This window comes from Bufo gargarizans, chromosome 4 (assembly GCF_014858855.1).
Source record: "Bufo gargarizans isolate SCDJY-AF-19 chromosome 4, ASM1485885v1, whole genome shotgun sequence".
Taxonomy (NCBI): Eukaryota; Metazoa; Chordata; class Amphibia; order Anura; family Bufonidae; genus Bufo; species Bufo gargarizans.
The window spans coordinates 70,693,942-70,709,883 of NC_058083.1; the positions used below are offsets into that span (position 1 = coordinate 70,693,942).

The window sequence follows — 15,942 nt, forward strand, 5'->3', positions numbered from 1 at the left end:
CCCACTGTTTGCGGGCCGCAACAAGGGCACGACAGGCCAACGGCCATGTGCATGAGCCCTAACACTGTGTATTTCACTCATCCACTTTGCAGCCACTGTAAAATGCTATGGACACAAATCATAGTGGCAAATCGACAGCACATCCATCCCACATAGATCTACACTGGACATATGATTTTTTTTGCCCATGACATGATCAGTGCCATTAAAAGAGTTGTCCACTTTTTTTTATATTGATGACCTATCCTCATGATAGATCACCAATATCAGATTGTCAGGGGGGCTGACTACCAGCACCCCTGCCGATCAGCTGTTTGAAGAGAAAGCAGCGCTTTGTATGAGCGCTACCTTCTCTTTATTGTTTACCTACTCGCCATCGCAACCACATCGGTGAGCTGTAATTTAATCTCAACCTTCATATTCACTTCAAGTGAATAGGAAGGAGCCGTCCCATTGGAGTATGAGCTTGGCTTTCTCTTCAAACAGCTGATCGGCGGGGTTGCCGGGAGTCAGCCCCCTGCTGATCTGGTATAATGAGTTATGCTCAGGATAAGTCATCAATAGAAAAAAAAAACGGACAGCCCTTTTAAGGCGGCTATAATCTGTATCCTGTTTTACGTGACACACTAAAGTCCACTACAATATACAGCAGGCTATAGTCCCAGGCAGACCTACGAGGCACGCATCATGCTAAAGTAGCCAAAGTAAAATACCCCAAGATGTTCCTATAATATTTGTTTACAAAAAGCCTCATTCTCTGAGCGCACGTCATCTTCAATTAAGGTCACTTTTATACCGCACGCGGTATACTGAAGACACAGCTCTGACCTGCCAACTGCAAAGGGCCTAGGTTATAGCAGATGTGAAACAGAATAAAGAGGAGTGTTGTGGGGAAGTTGTGTAACACAGGAAAGGAACCTGTAATCCTAATTTTAAGTGACGTGAAGGTCACCAAGCAGTGTATGAACGCACTAGAGTATGCTAGTACACTACTGTGAAAGGAAAATCATTGTGGAGGAGCTTAATAGATACCCTGTGCTGCCGGAGGATATGCTTCATTTATGCCTCGTCATAAAATAGGCAGATCCTCTGGCAATCCACGCCCCTAAACATAAATCTATGCCAGCTGCCATAGTCCACGCCCTTAAACTGAAATCTGTGCTAGCTGCTATAGATTTCAGTCATCATTTACGCCAGAAAACCATTCGCCATTCACTATAATGGGGACGGGCGGGAGATGCGGCCGCAGTGAACCCCCGCAAAAGAGCTGGATTTCTGAAGTTGACTTAGCAGGAGCAAAAAATATTTTTGACCCATCACAGGCTACTGATAAATTTGTCTTAAGTAAAAAGACAGAAAAGTTGCAATTTACCCCAAAATAAAAACAAAACCAGTTTGATAAACCAGGACCTAAGTGTTTGTAATAGGACAAGCTCTTTAAAGAACTGTAATAGGGCACCCAAAGAGGTGCAGAGGTCCTAATAGACTGTATACCTACCACAGAGTCATATGCAGGGTTCATACAAGTTCATAAGGAAAAAATATCCTGGCATGTTCCATCGCATGCTGTATTATGGGATAATATGGTATCATACGGTATTCGGCAAAGTACTAATATGCCCTACATCTCCATACGAGCTGCAGTCTATAAGACTTCGTTTTGACTATTAGGCCTCATGCACATGAACGGGGTTTTTTTCCGTTTTTTTGCGTTCCGTATATATGGTCCGTATACGGAACCATTCATTTCAATGGGTCCGCAAAAAAAAAACAGAACGTACTCCGTATGCCTTCCATTTCCATATTTCCGTTCCATTCAAAGATAGAACATGTCCTATTATTGTCCGCATAACGGACAAGGATAGGACTGTTCTATCAGGGGCCAGCTGTTCCGTTCCGCAAAAAACGGAATGCACACAGACGTCATACGTATTTTTTGCGGACCGCAAAATACTGGAAAAGCCCAATGGTCGTGTGCAAGTGGCCTTATTCAGGTTTCTGGATACTGTGTGACGGTGTAACATACCACAATTTTATTCTATGGCTTTTCTGATAACCAGGTGCGCTGCCAGATGCTGCGCCTAATTTATGACGAAGTGTACGCCTCTTCAAAAAGTGGGCGCAGCATCCAGCAGTCTATACGCCTATACTGATATTTACGCCAGACCCTGGCTGGTGTAGATTTCAGTGGGTTTTTTTACGCCAGAAAAATGGCCCTGGAAATCCCCTTTAAATGGTTAATGTAAGGAGTCCATATTCAGGACCGTGCGAATACAGCTTTGTCAGCAAGTTTTCCATTTTTAGTATTTTATTCATTTTGTTACAGATTAGCATGTTATCAGATCCCATAATCTTACATAATACCATGTTGGCAAGACGTCTGGATTTAATCCGCTACTGCAATATTATTCTTTGAATGCACCATTACAGGTTTAGTTCACCCTCATCACTGAAATCACTTTTGAAAACTTATGAAACCACTTCCATTACACTTGTTGTTTGTTGAACTGACAAAAGCCGGGAGCTGTGAGCTATCAAAGCTGTTTGTTCTTTCTGTTAGTGGGAATAGAAAATGAGGGCTACCAAAAACCTGGGGGTGATACAGGCCTTCCCTCCAGTGAGATGCTGAGCCGCGTTATACTAATGGCTGTCACTGAGGATAGGTGCTCTGGAAGCAAACAGACTGCTTGTTTGTAGCCCCCCTATAGAAGGGGAGAGCAGCAGGTGTAGGACAAGCTCTCCTTGTGCTTTAAGTACCATAGATGTTTTAGACTGCACCCACAACCTTCGATCCCTAAAGTTCAGAGCTACTGTATTGGCTCAGAGTCATCCAGTAATATGCACCATTATGCTGAACTTTTATGTAAATGCAGGGACCCAGTGGATCACTGCTAAAGTGATAAATGTACATTTTTGTGTTGAATTGTTTGCATTTCATTATTGCTAAAATTGCTATTTATTATTTGCAGTTTATAGTCTTGAAGGCGGTGTACAAATTAGAATATTGTGCAAAAGTCCATTTGTTTCAGTAATACTAATTAAAAGGAATTGAATTAATGCAACTTAAAATTAGAATTTTGTGAAAAGGTCCAATATTCTAGGCTCAAAGTTTCACCATCTAGTCAGCTAATTAATCCATACCCCCTGAGCAAAGGGGACCTCAAAATTGTGACTTTGGGTTTTCATAAGCTGGAAGCCATAATCATCCAATTTATATCAAATAAAGGCTTGAAATATCTCGCTTTGCATGTAATGAGTCTCATGTGTTAGTTTCACCTTTTAAGTTGCATTACTGAAATAAATAAACTTTGCACGATATTCACATTTTTCGAGTTTCACCTGTATATAAAGTTCACTTTCCCTCCCTGGAGATAGTTGCTAGGAATGTGCTTGGGCTTGGTCCTTTCCTGATTAGCAAGCCAGTGTGTTAAGTGAGGTGAGCTAAACTGAAGCGGCTCTGCCAGATACAAGGAAGGCCTATCAGGCAGCACCCCTCTGAAAGTGAGAAAGTACTGCAATTATTAAGAGGCTACAGCAGTTGCTAAAGAGGGACTGTGCATGAGATAATTCTGTGGAGGTAATGCTCATCCACAGCTCCTGGACTCCACAGTGGATATAAAGGTCTCAATATCAGTCACTGTGGTTTATCTATACACACATTGCCATGTTCCAGTAGTGTTAAACATCATACAACAGCCCCCTCCCATGTGCTGGGCACCTCAGAGGGAATATACTTACCCTGTGATGCTTGGTAGGCATGTCCCCGTCCGCACCATTGGCTGTTCCCCCCGACACCGGATGTTTTCATCAGTGTACAGGTGCAACGGGCGCCTCCCCCCAGTGCCCCATTATGACGCATAGGAAATGCAGAGTGGTGTAATGGTGCACCCCAAATGTCTCTTTATGTGTCATGGTGCTCCTACCTGGATACCTCTGGACCCCAGGCTTTGGCTCCGAAATAAATAAAGGGAATAATTGAGGGATTAAGGAAGAACTTGAGTCCAGACCTTGAGATTGAAGTTCAGTGGCAGCTTTACTTGAGTAAACGTTTTTCCAAAACAGATTTCAGGCTTTATCTTGGTTCCAGCAGGCTTTAGCATTAAAATGGCAGGCAAACTCAAATCCGGTGAGCTCCAACATGGAGTCCGTACCAGCACACACACTACCACTAGCACTAGAACCAGAACCAGTTCTAACTGGTCCCCACCCTTCCTGCAGGAAGTAGGTCTCACCCACTTCTCTCCAGAGGGGGGTTAAAATGGAATGGTAAGTTCCATTCTATCTACATAAGGCTCTGCCGTGTTTGTTGCCACCTGCAGGTGAACCAGGCACATTACATGTGAACATGACAGTTGCATAACAAAATAGGAATCCACATTGTGGAGGACCTGGAATAAATACACAAGATGACATGAGGTTGCTATAGGCTACAAGGACAACTTTACTTTACCATGTGCGATCTTCATCCCCTGTATGGTGAAACCTTGGGTTCCCGTTACATACTTACCAATATCTGTAAAGAATAAATCAAGGCAACTGGACGTACTGTAGATTTCTTGAAAACGTTTCACTTGTTCTTCCATCGAGCTTTCTCAATTCTGAGTGACTGTACAAAAATTCTGAACTTAGCCCAGACCAAGTGTGTGCCTTACTGGACCTTTGTCTGAGTACCACCTACTTCAAGTATAAGGACAAGTTCTACAAGCAAAAACATGGCTGTGCTATGGGATCACCAGTCTCGCCTATTGTAGCGAACCTGTATATGGAGGAAGTAGAAAGGAAAGCCCTGACCACTTTCAAGGGAATTACACAGAGTCATTGGTTCAGATATGTGGATGACACTTGGGTTAAAATTCATAAACAAGAGTTACAGGCTTTCACCGACCACATCAACTCAGTGGATCATAACATCAATTTCACGCGGGAAGATATGCAGAACAACAAACTGGCGTTTCTGGACTGTCTTATAACAGTGGAAGAGGGAAGAAAGCTGGGAATAGAGGTCTATCGAAAACCAACACACACAGACCAGTACCTGCTATTTGATTCCCACCATCCTCTAGACCACAAACTGGGAGTCATCCAGACTCTACACTACCGGGCAGAGAAAGTCCCCACCAGCACAGAGGCCAAGGCGAAGGAACTCAAACACCTCAGAGGGGCACTTAAAACTTGTGGGTATCCAGTTTGGACCTTTGTCAAAACAGAAGCAAGGAGAAGAAAGACCACCAAGTCTACCAGTGAGGGCGAGAAGCATGACAGACGCAAGAATATGGTTATCCCATATGTAGCTGGGGTGTCTGAGAAACTCAAAAGGATTTTTATTAAACATCACATTCCTGTTTGCTTTAAACCCAGCAACACACTGAGGCAACAACTGGTTCACCCAAAGACCCAACGCCTAAACACAAGATGGACAACATTGTGTACGCAGTCTAGTGCAATGAGACATCTATTGTCTGCCACATACAATGCTGTCTTGACATCTTTTTCTGGGAAGTCTTTATCACCTACTGACTCCAATTAGGATAATGGAATCAACACCTTTGACCCAATGCTGGGTATAATTACCAGATGTGGATTCAATTACATATTTATTTCCAAAATTTTTGTACAGTCACTCAGAATTGAGAAAGCTTCTTGGAAGAACGAGTGAAACGTTTTCAAGAAATCTACAGTACGTCTAGTTGCCTTGATTTATTCTTTACAGATATATACCATGACCTGGATAAATGAGAACCTTCACAGACATACTTACCAATGGTGGAGAAACAAATTGAGGGGCGTTTAAAGGGGTTGTTCCAGCATTAAATGTTATTTTAATATAGTTCAGCATGAAGAATAAGTTGCCTTAGTGGCCATTCTGTTAGAAATCCAGTTGTGATATATTTTTTTCCTTCTTTATAATGGCGCCCCCTGGTGTTTAATCTGCATATTAATGTGCTGAATTAGCTGGATGAGTATGGTCACACATGCTCAGTTTCATCATTCAGTTGCCACCAGCCAGATCTGCTGTTAGAAGCTGTGACAGTTAGGCCTCTTTCACATGGGCGTCGCGTGTGAGGGCCGGATAGGATGCAGGTGCGTCGCGGGAAAATGCGTGAATTTTCCGCACGAGTGCAAAGCGTTTTAATGCGTTTTGCACGCGTGTGAGAAAAATCTGCATGTTTGGTACCCAGACCCGAACCCGGACTTCTTCACATAAGTTCGGATTTGTGTTAGGTGTTGTGTAGATTTTATTACTTTCCCTTATAACATGGTTATAAGGGAAAATAATAGCATTTTTAATACAGAATGCTTAGTAAAATAGGGATGGAGGGGTTAAAAAAATAAAAAAATATTAAACTCACCGCATTCACTTGTTAGCGTAGCCGGCTTGTCTTCTTTGATGACCTGAGAGGAAAAGGAACTTTGGTGATGTCACTGCGCTCATCACATGGTCCATCACCGTGTTGATGGACCATGTGATGAGCGCAGTGACGTCACCAAAGGTCCTTTTCCTCTCAGGTCATCAAAGAAGACAAGCCGGCTACGCTAACAAGTGGATGCGGTGAGTTTAATAATTTTTTTATTTTTTTAACCCCTCCATCCCTATTTTACTAAGCATTCTGTATTAAGAATGCTATTATTTTCCCTTATAACCATGTTATAAGGGAAAATATACCGATCGTCACCTAGAAACCATGCATGAAAATCGCACCGCATTCACACTTGCTTGCGGATGCTTGCAATTTTCACGCACCCTTATTCACTTCTATGGGGCCCGTGTTGCGTGAAATATGCACAATATAGAGCATGCTGCGATTGTCATGCAACGCGCAAGTGATGCGTGAAAATCACCGCTCATGTGCACAGCCCCATAGAAATTAATGAGTCCGGATTCAGTGCGGGTGAAATGCGTTCACCTCATGCATTGCACCTGCGCGGAAAACTTGCCCGTGTGAAAGGGGCCTTACAAGTAGAGAGCTGCAACAGAAAGGACACCCTCAGCTGCCAGGCTGAAGGTGATCTAGCAGAGCAATTGTAGCAGTGAATGTGGACATCTCTGGACCCATGTGCGGTACAGAGCTGATTCTAGCTTTGTGTAACAGGTTAGATCCACTGTTAGAATCTGTGACAGTTACAGGAAGAAAGAAGGAGAAAGGACACCCCCTGAGCTGTGATAGGGACATAGATGCAGCAGAAAGGACACACCCCTTGAGCTGTGATAGAGTAAGATCTGCAGCTAAAATAATACCCCCCCAAGAAGCTGTGATAGGGACAGACCTGCATCAAAAATGACACCCCCCTTGAGCTGTGATAGGGACAGTACTGCAGCAGAAATGACACACCCCTTGAGCTGTGATAGGCACTGAGCTGCAGCAGAAAGGACACACCTCTTGAGCGGTGGTAGAGTAAGGCCTCTTTCACACTTGCGTTGTCCGGATCCGGCGTGTACTCCACTTGCCGGAATTACACGCCGGATCCGGAAAAACGCAAGTGTACTGAAAGCATTTGAAGACGGATCCGTCTTCAAAATGCTTTCAGTGTTACTATGGCACCCAGGACGCTATTAAAGTCCTGGTTGCCATAGTAGTAGTGGGGAGCAGTATACTTACAGTCCGCGCGGCTCCCGGGGCGCTCCAGAATGACGTCAGAGCGCCCCATGCGCATGGATCATGTGATCCATGCGATCACGTCATCCATGCGCTTGGGGCGCCCTGACGTCACTCTGAAGCGCCCCGGGAGCCGCACGGACGGTAAGTATGCTGCTCCCCGCTCCCCACTACACTTTACCATGGCTGCCAGGACTTTAGCGTCCCGGCAGCCATGGTAACCATTGAGAAAAAGCTAAACGTCGCATCCGGCAATGCGCCGAAACAACGTTTAGCTTAAGGCCGGATCCGGATCAATGCCTTTCAATGGGCAATCATTCCGGATCCGGCCTTGCGGCAAGTGTTCCGGATTTTTGGCCGGAGCAAAAAGCGCAGCATGCTGCGCTATTTGCTGCGGCCAAAAAAACGTTCCGTTCCGGAACGGAAGACATCCTGATGCATCCTGAAGGACGGACTGTCCATTCAGAATGCATTAGGATAATCCTGATCAGTATTCTTCCGGCATAGAGCCCCGACGACGGAACTCTATGCCGGAAGACAATAACGCAGGTGTGAAAGAGCCCTTGAAGATCTGCAGTAGAAAGGACACCCCTTGCGCAGTGATAGGGAGAGAGAGCTACAGCAGAAAGGACACGGGCCTAAGTTGCCAACCTGAAAAAATTATCTCATGAACACTGAAGCGGTTGCTAACTATGTTGTCACCAATTCCGGTACGTCCACATGGTATGTAATTTGCTGTAGAAAAATCTTATCTTCTTTGCTTTAATGTAAGACACATTTTACCAGATTCAAATCCACAGCGGAAATTTTTTTCGGTCTCATGTGACTATATCCTTCACATTGCTGGCTTGACTTCCATGGGTATTCATGGGTTTTATCTTGAATTAGGAGCATTGACCTGTCCTTTTAGGGCATGTCTAAATTACTTGTCTGAAAAAATCCAGTGAATATTTTGCTTTTGGAACCCGTTGCAGATATCCGAGGCTGGCTGCATGCAGTTCCACTTCTGAAAATCTGCAATTCCAGTTGGCTGCACATTTTTGTTATGGCATAGAGATGGGGTAGAAAGAGCAGGACTTATGCTACTTTCACACTAGCGGCAGGACGGATCCGACAGGCCGTTCACCCTGTCGGATCCGTCCTGCCGCTATTTTGCGGTGCTGTCATAGAATGTGTGTCGGCAGATAAGAACCATTTGGCCCATCTAGTCTGCCCAATATATCTGAATCCTATGAATAGCCCCGGCCCTATCTTATATGAAGGATGGCCTTATGCCTATCCCATGCATGCTTAAACTCCTTCACTGTATTTGCAGCTACCACTTCTGCAGGAAGGCTATTCCATGCATCCACTACCCTCTCAGTAAAGTAATACTTCCTTATATTACTTTTAAACCTTTGCCCCTCTAATTTAAAACTGTGTCCTCTTGTGGTAGTTTTTCTTCTTTTAAATATGCTCTCCTCCTTTACCGAGTTGATTCCCTTTATGTATTTAAAAGTTTCTATCATATCCCCTCGGTCTCTTCTTTCTTCCAAGCTATACATATTAAGGTCTTTTAACCTTTCCTGGTAAGTTTTATCCTGCAATCCATGTACCAGTTTAGTAGCTCTTCTCTGAACTCTCTCTAGAGTATCTATATCCTTCTGGAGATATGGCCTCCAGTACTGCGCACAATACTCCAAGTGAGGTCTCACCAGTGTTCTGTACAGCGGCATAAGCACTTCACTCTTTCTACTGCTTATACCTCTCCCTATACATCCAAGCATTCTGCTTGCATTTCGTGCTGCTTTATTACATTGTCTTCCCACCTTTAAGTCTTCTGAAATAATTACTCCTAAATCCCTTTCCTCAGATACTGAGGTCAGGACTGTGTCGAATATTCTATATTCTGCCCTTGGGTTTTTACGCCCCAGGTGCATTATCTTGCACTTATCCACATTAAATTTCAGTTGCCAGTCGGACTGCCACTCTGTCTTGATTGACTATAATGGGGACGAGGGGGGGGGGGGCGGATCTCCGGCGCAGCACGGCAGTGCACGGCGAGAGGCCGCCAGACTAAAAGTACTGCATGTCTGACTTTTTAGTCCGGCGGCCTCTCACCGCACACCGCCTTGCTGCGCCGGAGCTCCGCCCCCTCCCCATTATAGTCAATGGGAACGGAGCGGCAGTCCGGATCCGACATAGCGGCAGGGCGGATCCGACAGGGTGAACAGCCTGTCGGATCCGTCCATTTGCTAGTGTGAAAGTACCCTTACTCTAATCTCCTTCATCCCATAATTGATAGGTTCCTGGGCTTAGAACTGGTCTGGATTTACTGGAAGTGTCATCTCTTGGCACTTTTCAAGTCTTATCATCCATGTTAATACTCCTGTCGTCCTTCTGATAAAGCTCATTGGATACAAGGCTAGATGATGCCTTAAAGGCTATATACACCTTTGGAGGGGCCAATTTTTTAATGATTGTATTTTACTCATTTTGAGCTAAAAATCCTTTTTTCAATTAGTCTTTATTAAAAATTTTGAACCCCTGTCCAAGTTTTCCTACTAGCAGGCTTTGCATTTTCACTCTGTTCCGTCAGGCAGCTCAGCTGATGGCTCCTTATCTCTGTTCTTTGACATTGTAAACACTCATTATAGCTTACTTTTTATCTTACTGATAAGAATGTGGCTTAAATAAGTGTTTATGGCCTTTAGGTTAGGCTAGTTTCACACTAGCGGCAGGGAAGTCGGCAGGCTGTTCTGGCGGGTGAACAGCCTGTCGGATCCGTCCTACCGCTAGTTCAGCTGATCGGCGGGAGGGCCAGGTATCAGATATTGATGACCTATCCTGAGGACAACCTCAAGACAACCCCTTTAATGCATTGTATTAGACCCTCTAAATCCCCCAATTGGCTTTATAAACCTGAAAGGAATGATTAGTCAATGGGGACGGAGCGGCAGTCCAAGGGCACAGGTGAACTAGCGGCAGGACGGATCCGACAGGCTGTTCACCTGCCGGAAAAGCCTGCCAGACTCCCCTGCCCAGGCTCGGACTGGCCCACAGGGGTACAGGGGAATCCCCCGGTGGGCCCCTGAACAAGGTGGGCCCCTAGTCTCCCACCACCTGCACGTAACACAGTAGACTTACTGCACTACCTACATATATTCAATGTACATCACCTCAATCAGCCTATGCCCATATAAAAAATGTGGAAGATTATTTATTATATTTGAGTGTATCTGTACGGTGGGCCCCCAAAATAAATTTTACTGGTGGGCCCTTGATAAGGTTTAATAGATTACCAGCACAAAATGAAAGTGAAAGTACTATTTACACAGCTAGACAAACAGTTAACCCTTTGTGACAGAATGTCTCAATATTTTTTAATAAAGACCAATTGAAAAAATGATTTTAATCCCAAAATGAGTAAAATGCAATCATAAAAAAATTACCCCCAAAAGGTGTACCCATAGCCTTTAAGGTCTTACTCAAGTGTACAACTTAAGTAGAGAATCAAAGTGTGGTTTGTATGAATCTACTAGGAATGTGAGTTGTGGAGTTCTCTCGCTGTGAGAAGTTCATCGGGCCGGGATGTAATGTGCAGCTGCAGTATACAGCGTTACCAACGGCTGTCCGTATAATACAGAGATTCATACAATAGCAGCGGAATGCGTTCTTCGTAGCTGGATTCACAAAAGGCGCTTTGTCTGGTTAGAGTTTTGGGTAGATGAATGAAGACTGGCTCCATGTCTTTAACCATTTCTCCTCTGGTTAACTGTGCGTTAGATGTTAGGTTGAAAGCTCGCTAAAAGATTTTTGTCTTCTGCGAAGTGTCTTTGGCTTTGAAAGGATCCCTTGCTGCTTTGCTGAATAGGCTTGCTGACAGGAAGCATGGTGACCTGAAAAGTCCACGTTTTTCTCAATATTTCCGGAAATATATAAAGCAGCTTTCATCTGGGATGGGAGGCATTGCTGTCTGGACTGTTAAAAGAAAAGTCTATTTTTTATTTTTTTGCTGACATGATCATGACCCAAGTTTTCATGTTATCTGTGGGGGGTTCAGTGTTGGATCTCCATCAATGTAGGATTCAAACATTTGATCTTTTAAAAAATGATATTCGTGGAATGTTCCATTAAATACCTTCCTTCATGTATGGAAAATACAATGAAATCGTTCCTTTCAGGTTTATAAAGCCAATTGGGGGATTTAGAGGGTCTAATACAATGCATTAAAGGGGTTGTCCTGAGGTTGTCCTCAGGATAGGTCATCAATATCTGATACCCGGTCCTCCCGCCGATCAGCTGTATGAGGGAACAGTGCGAGCAGTGTGCACGTGTCGTCTCCTGTCTCTCTTCCTGCTCACCAATGCTTTGCCATAGACAGCAGCAGTGAGCAGGAAGAGAGAATCTCAAACAGCTGATCGTCAGGGGTTCCGGGTGTCGAACCCCCGCCAATCTGATATTGATGACCATCCTGAGGATAGTAAATGAAGAGAGGTAGCGGCAGCCACTACCTCTCTTCATTTACTATACAGTCGACTGCTGAGGCTCTGCGGTCATGGCTCGGCTGCTGCATTACCGGTGTGGCCATTTATTTCCATGGGTGCTGCTCTACAAACACTTTTGTCTGCATCCTGAGGATAGGTCATCAAGATAGGAGAGCCTGGAGTACCCCTTTAACCCCTTAGTGACCACGCACATTTTTTTAAAATCGCATTCCAAGAGCTATAACTTTTTGGTTTTTTCATCAATGTACTTGTATGAGTTTTTTTTTGTGCAGTTCTAGTTTTTAATGCACCATTTTGGGTTCATGTAATGATTGATTAAAGCCAGCTGTTTAGCTAAAACCCCCTATGTTGACGTCAGTAAAAAGGCGCATTAGTGGTCACAAAGGGGTTAATATTTACTAAATATATTGGAGATATACTGGTCTAACACCCCAGAGACATCTTCAAAACTCAGAACACGGCTTCAAGAAAGCATCTGTGTTGGTCCCATGTTCATATGTGTCCGCATTGCTGAGAAAAATGATGTTTTAATATATGCAAATGGGCCTCTGGGAGCAACAGGGGTGTTACCATTACACCTAGAGGCTCTGCTCTCTCTGCAACTGCCGCGCCCTCTGCACTTTGACAGGGCCAGACAGTGTAAATGTTCTCACACCTGGCTCTATCAATCAAGGTGGAGAAGGTGTGGCAGTTGCAGAGAGAGCAGAGCCTCTAGGTGTAATGGCAACGCCCCCGTTGCTCCCAGAGGCTCGTTTGCATATAATAAAACATCCTTTTTCTCAGCAATGCAGGCACATATGAACATGGAACCAACACAGATGTCTTCAGCTGCCAAGCGCACATGTAACAGGTCAGCCAGTGTCATAGGCACAGATCTGCGGACAGATGCCCTTTAAGCCCTATAATTGGGGCAGGGGCCATGGCAATGATGGAGTAGCTGGAATTCTGGCCACTCTATGTCGAGACAGAATTTGTGACAACTGTAGCTGGGGCTGCATGCTAATGAGAGGTTGTCATTAGGACATGCCGTGTCATTTTCATAGGAAATCCAGAAGGACGATGTCACAAAATATGGAGCACAGCAACTATCTGACATTGCCTCGTCCTAGGATTGTATATGGCGAGGGCCGGGCTGTGAAGTAGCCTCCTGAATCCTGTGCCTGGATGCTCATCCATATCCTGCTACAGATGTGTTTCATGGGAAAGAGCGCTTTTATAATCTCATCAAGGTTAAATGCCGCCTACACAGCAGATTTGTAGGATTTGGCATACAAGCAGGAGCTGGCCTGCTTGTCTAAGGGTACACTTCGAGTAGCAGATACTTTCTTTGCTGATTTCTTTCTCTTTTGTATTTCTCTCTTCTGGTTTTATCCTTGTAAATGATAATGTTGGAGCACAGCATCCTGTAATTAATCAGATGATGGAATGGATGCCAGCAGCAGAGGAAAAGTGTGTTGATCTTGAAGGATGCAGTGACCTGTGGACCCTTGTGATTATCTGATAGGGTATCTTGTAAAAGGTTCAGTGTCGTGAAGATGGTGTTTGCACCATTCCCAAATAATGGGAATCGTCAACGCAGCAGAAGAGTGTGCCTATTAGTGCCCTGTCCACTTATATGATTATGTGAGTACAGGAAAATAAGCCCTTGTGCACACAACCGTATTTTCAGTCCGCATCCAATTAATATTTTTTGCAGATCGGATGTGGAGCCATTCATATCAATGTGGCCCTTCCACAGCCATGCAAAATTAAAAAAATAGAACATGCCCTATTCTTTTCTGTTTTGTGAACATGAACAGGCATTCCTAAAACAGTGCAGGACCTGTGGAAGTAGAAAATGCGGGATGCACATGGCAGGTAGCCACGATTCGCGGTCCACAAAAATGGATATGGTCGTGTGCATGAGGCCTAAAGGATAGGAACAATGATGCAAAATTGATGAATAATAACACACTATAATCAGTCAGATCGGAAAGGTATAGGAATGATCACAGCAGCAGGAGAGGAGTGTGTTGATCTTGAAAGAGGCAGTGACCTGTCCACTATTTTGATTATAGCAGTTAGTACAGCCAATAAGTGCCGATAATTTGGTGCACAAGGATGACTATAATGTTTATTTATATAGCGCCAACATATTCCGCAGCGCTTTACAATCAGGGGGTTCATGTAAACAGAGTCATAAATAACATAGCAACAAAGTCAGCAATTAAAAGAAGAGGATGCAGGGCCCTGATCACAAGAGCTTACAACCTGGGGTGACGCAGAAGGTTACAACTGCTTGTTTTGTACAATTGTCCAGCCATTTTAACACAATAGAGGAGTATACATAAGGCTGCATGAGCTAGTCACCGGCCGATATCGCTAGTGCTTCTGAGTGCATGGGGTGTGGATATTTGACTATGCCACAGGTTGAGAAGAATGATGGTGGAGTGGTGACTAGATGAGAGTCTCTGCTCCTTTAGGGCATGCACGCGCTCACCTGTGGAATTTTAAAGGGCCAGTGAGCGTATTTTCAAATCCTTCCCTAGGTATTTAAGTTCCCAGGAATTGAAGGCGCTCTCCCAGGCTTTGTGCTTCGGTGATCTCCTTGCAATTTACCTGCGGTATCCAGCCTGTGTTCCGATTGTGCCTGCATGCTTCTGACCTCACAGTTCTGTTTAAAGCTACTTTCACACTAGCCTTTTTACTGGATCCGGCAGGGTTCAGCAAAAACGCTTCCGTTACTGATAATACAACCATCTGCATCCGTTATGAACGGTCCAGTTGTATTATCTGTAACATAGCCAAGACGGATCCGTCATGAACTCCATTAAAAGTCAATGGGGACAGATCCGTTTTCTATTGTATCAGATTGTGTCAGAGAAAACTGATCCGTCCCCATTAAATTGCCTTGTGGGTCATGACGTTTTGCTCCGCATCCAAGAACGGAAAGCAGACCACAGCATGCTGCGGTTTGCTCTCCGGTATGAGAACGGAACGGAATGCATTTTGGAGCACTCCGCTCTGTTCAGTTACGTTTTGTCACCATTGACAATGAGTGAGGACAAAACTGAAGTGTTTTTTTCCGGTATTGAGACCCTACGACGATCTCAATACCGGAAAATAATAACGCTAGTGTGAAAGTAGCCTAAGTTCAAGCCTGTGTTTAAAGGGGTTATCCAACCCCTATAATGACCCCCCTAATGACCAGGCCTCTCAGATAGGTTATACTTGCCCTGCGTCGCTTAAGATCCCCGCACAACCGCCGCTCATCCCCATCGCAGCCTGCTATTACCTGCCTAGTCTGCCTGTCTGTGCAACAGTCTTGGTTCCTGCCTGCCTTGTTCCTGCATCCACCACTACCCTGCCCGTAAGCTCTCTCAGGGTCCATTCACACGTCTGCAATTCTGTACCGTATTGTACGGAACAGAATTGCGAACCCGTTCATTTCTATCGGGCCACACTGTGTGCTGTCCGGATCCGCAATTCCGTTCCCAGAAAAAATCGAACACGTCCTATTCTTGTCCGCAATTGTGGACAAGATTAGGCATTTTCTATTATAGTGCCGGCGATGTGCGGTCTGCAAAATGCGGAACGCACATTGCCGGTGTCCGTGTTTTGCGGATCCGCAAAACACATACGAATGTGTGAATGGACCCTTAGTGTCTCCAGTTCAGTGTTGCCAGATGTCTGCATTTCCAGTATCAGTGACTGTCCAGACTGCTTCTACGATTGTGGTGAGACTTCCCAGCCATCCAGCCAAGTTTCCTACAGTCGAGTTCTGCCTAAAAACCCTATAATCTGTATAAGTGTCTGTTCAGACTATACCTGTGGCTTTGGTGTGTTTTCTATACCTAAAGATTCTAGTGCTTGCACCACTT

At 44.6% G+C, this 15,942-nt stretch overlaps 1 protein-coding gene across 1 annotated transcript in view; it reads left to right on the plus strand.

Annotated features, from left to right (window-relative positions):
• MBOAT2 (membrane bound O-acyltransferase domain containing 2) overlaps nucleotides 1-15,942 on the plus strand; it is a 235,240-nt gene that overhangs the window by 128,085 nt on the left and 91,213 nt on the right. The gene's annotated exons all lie outside the window — the stretch shown is intronic.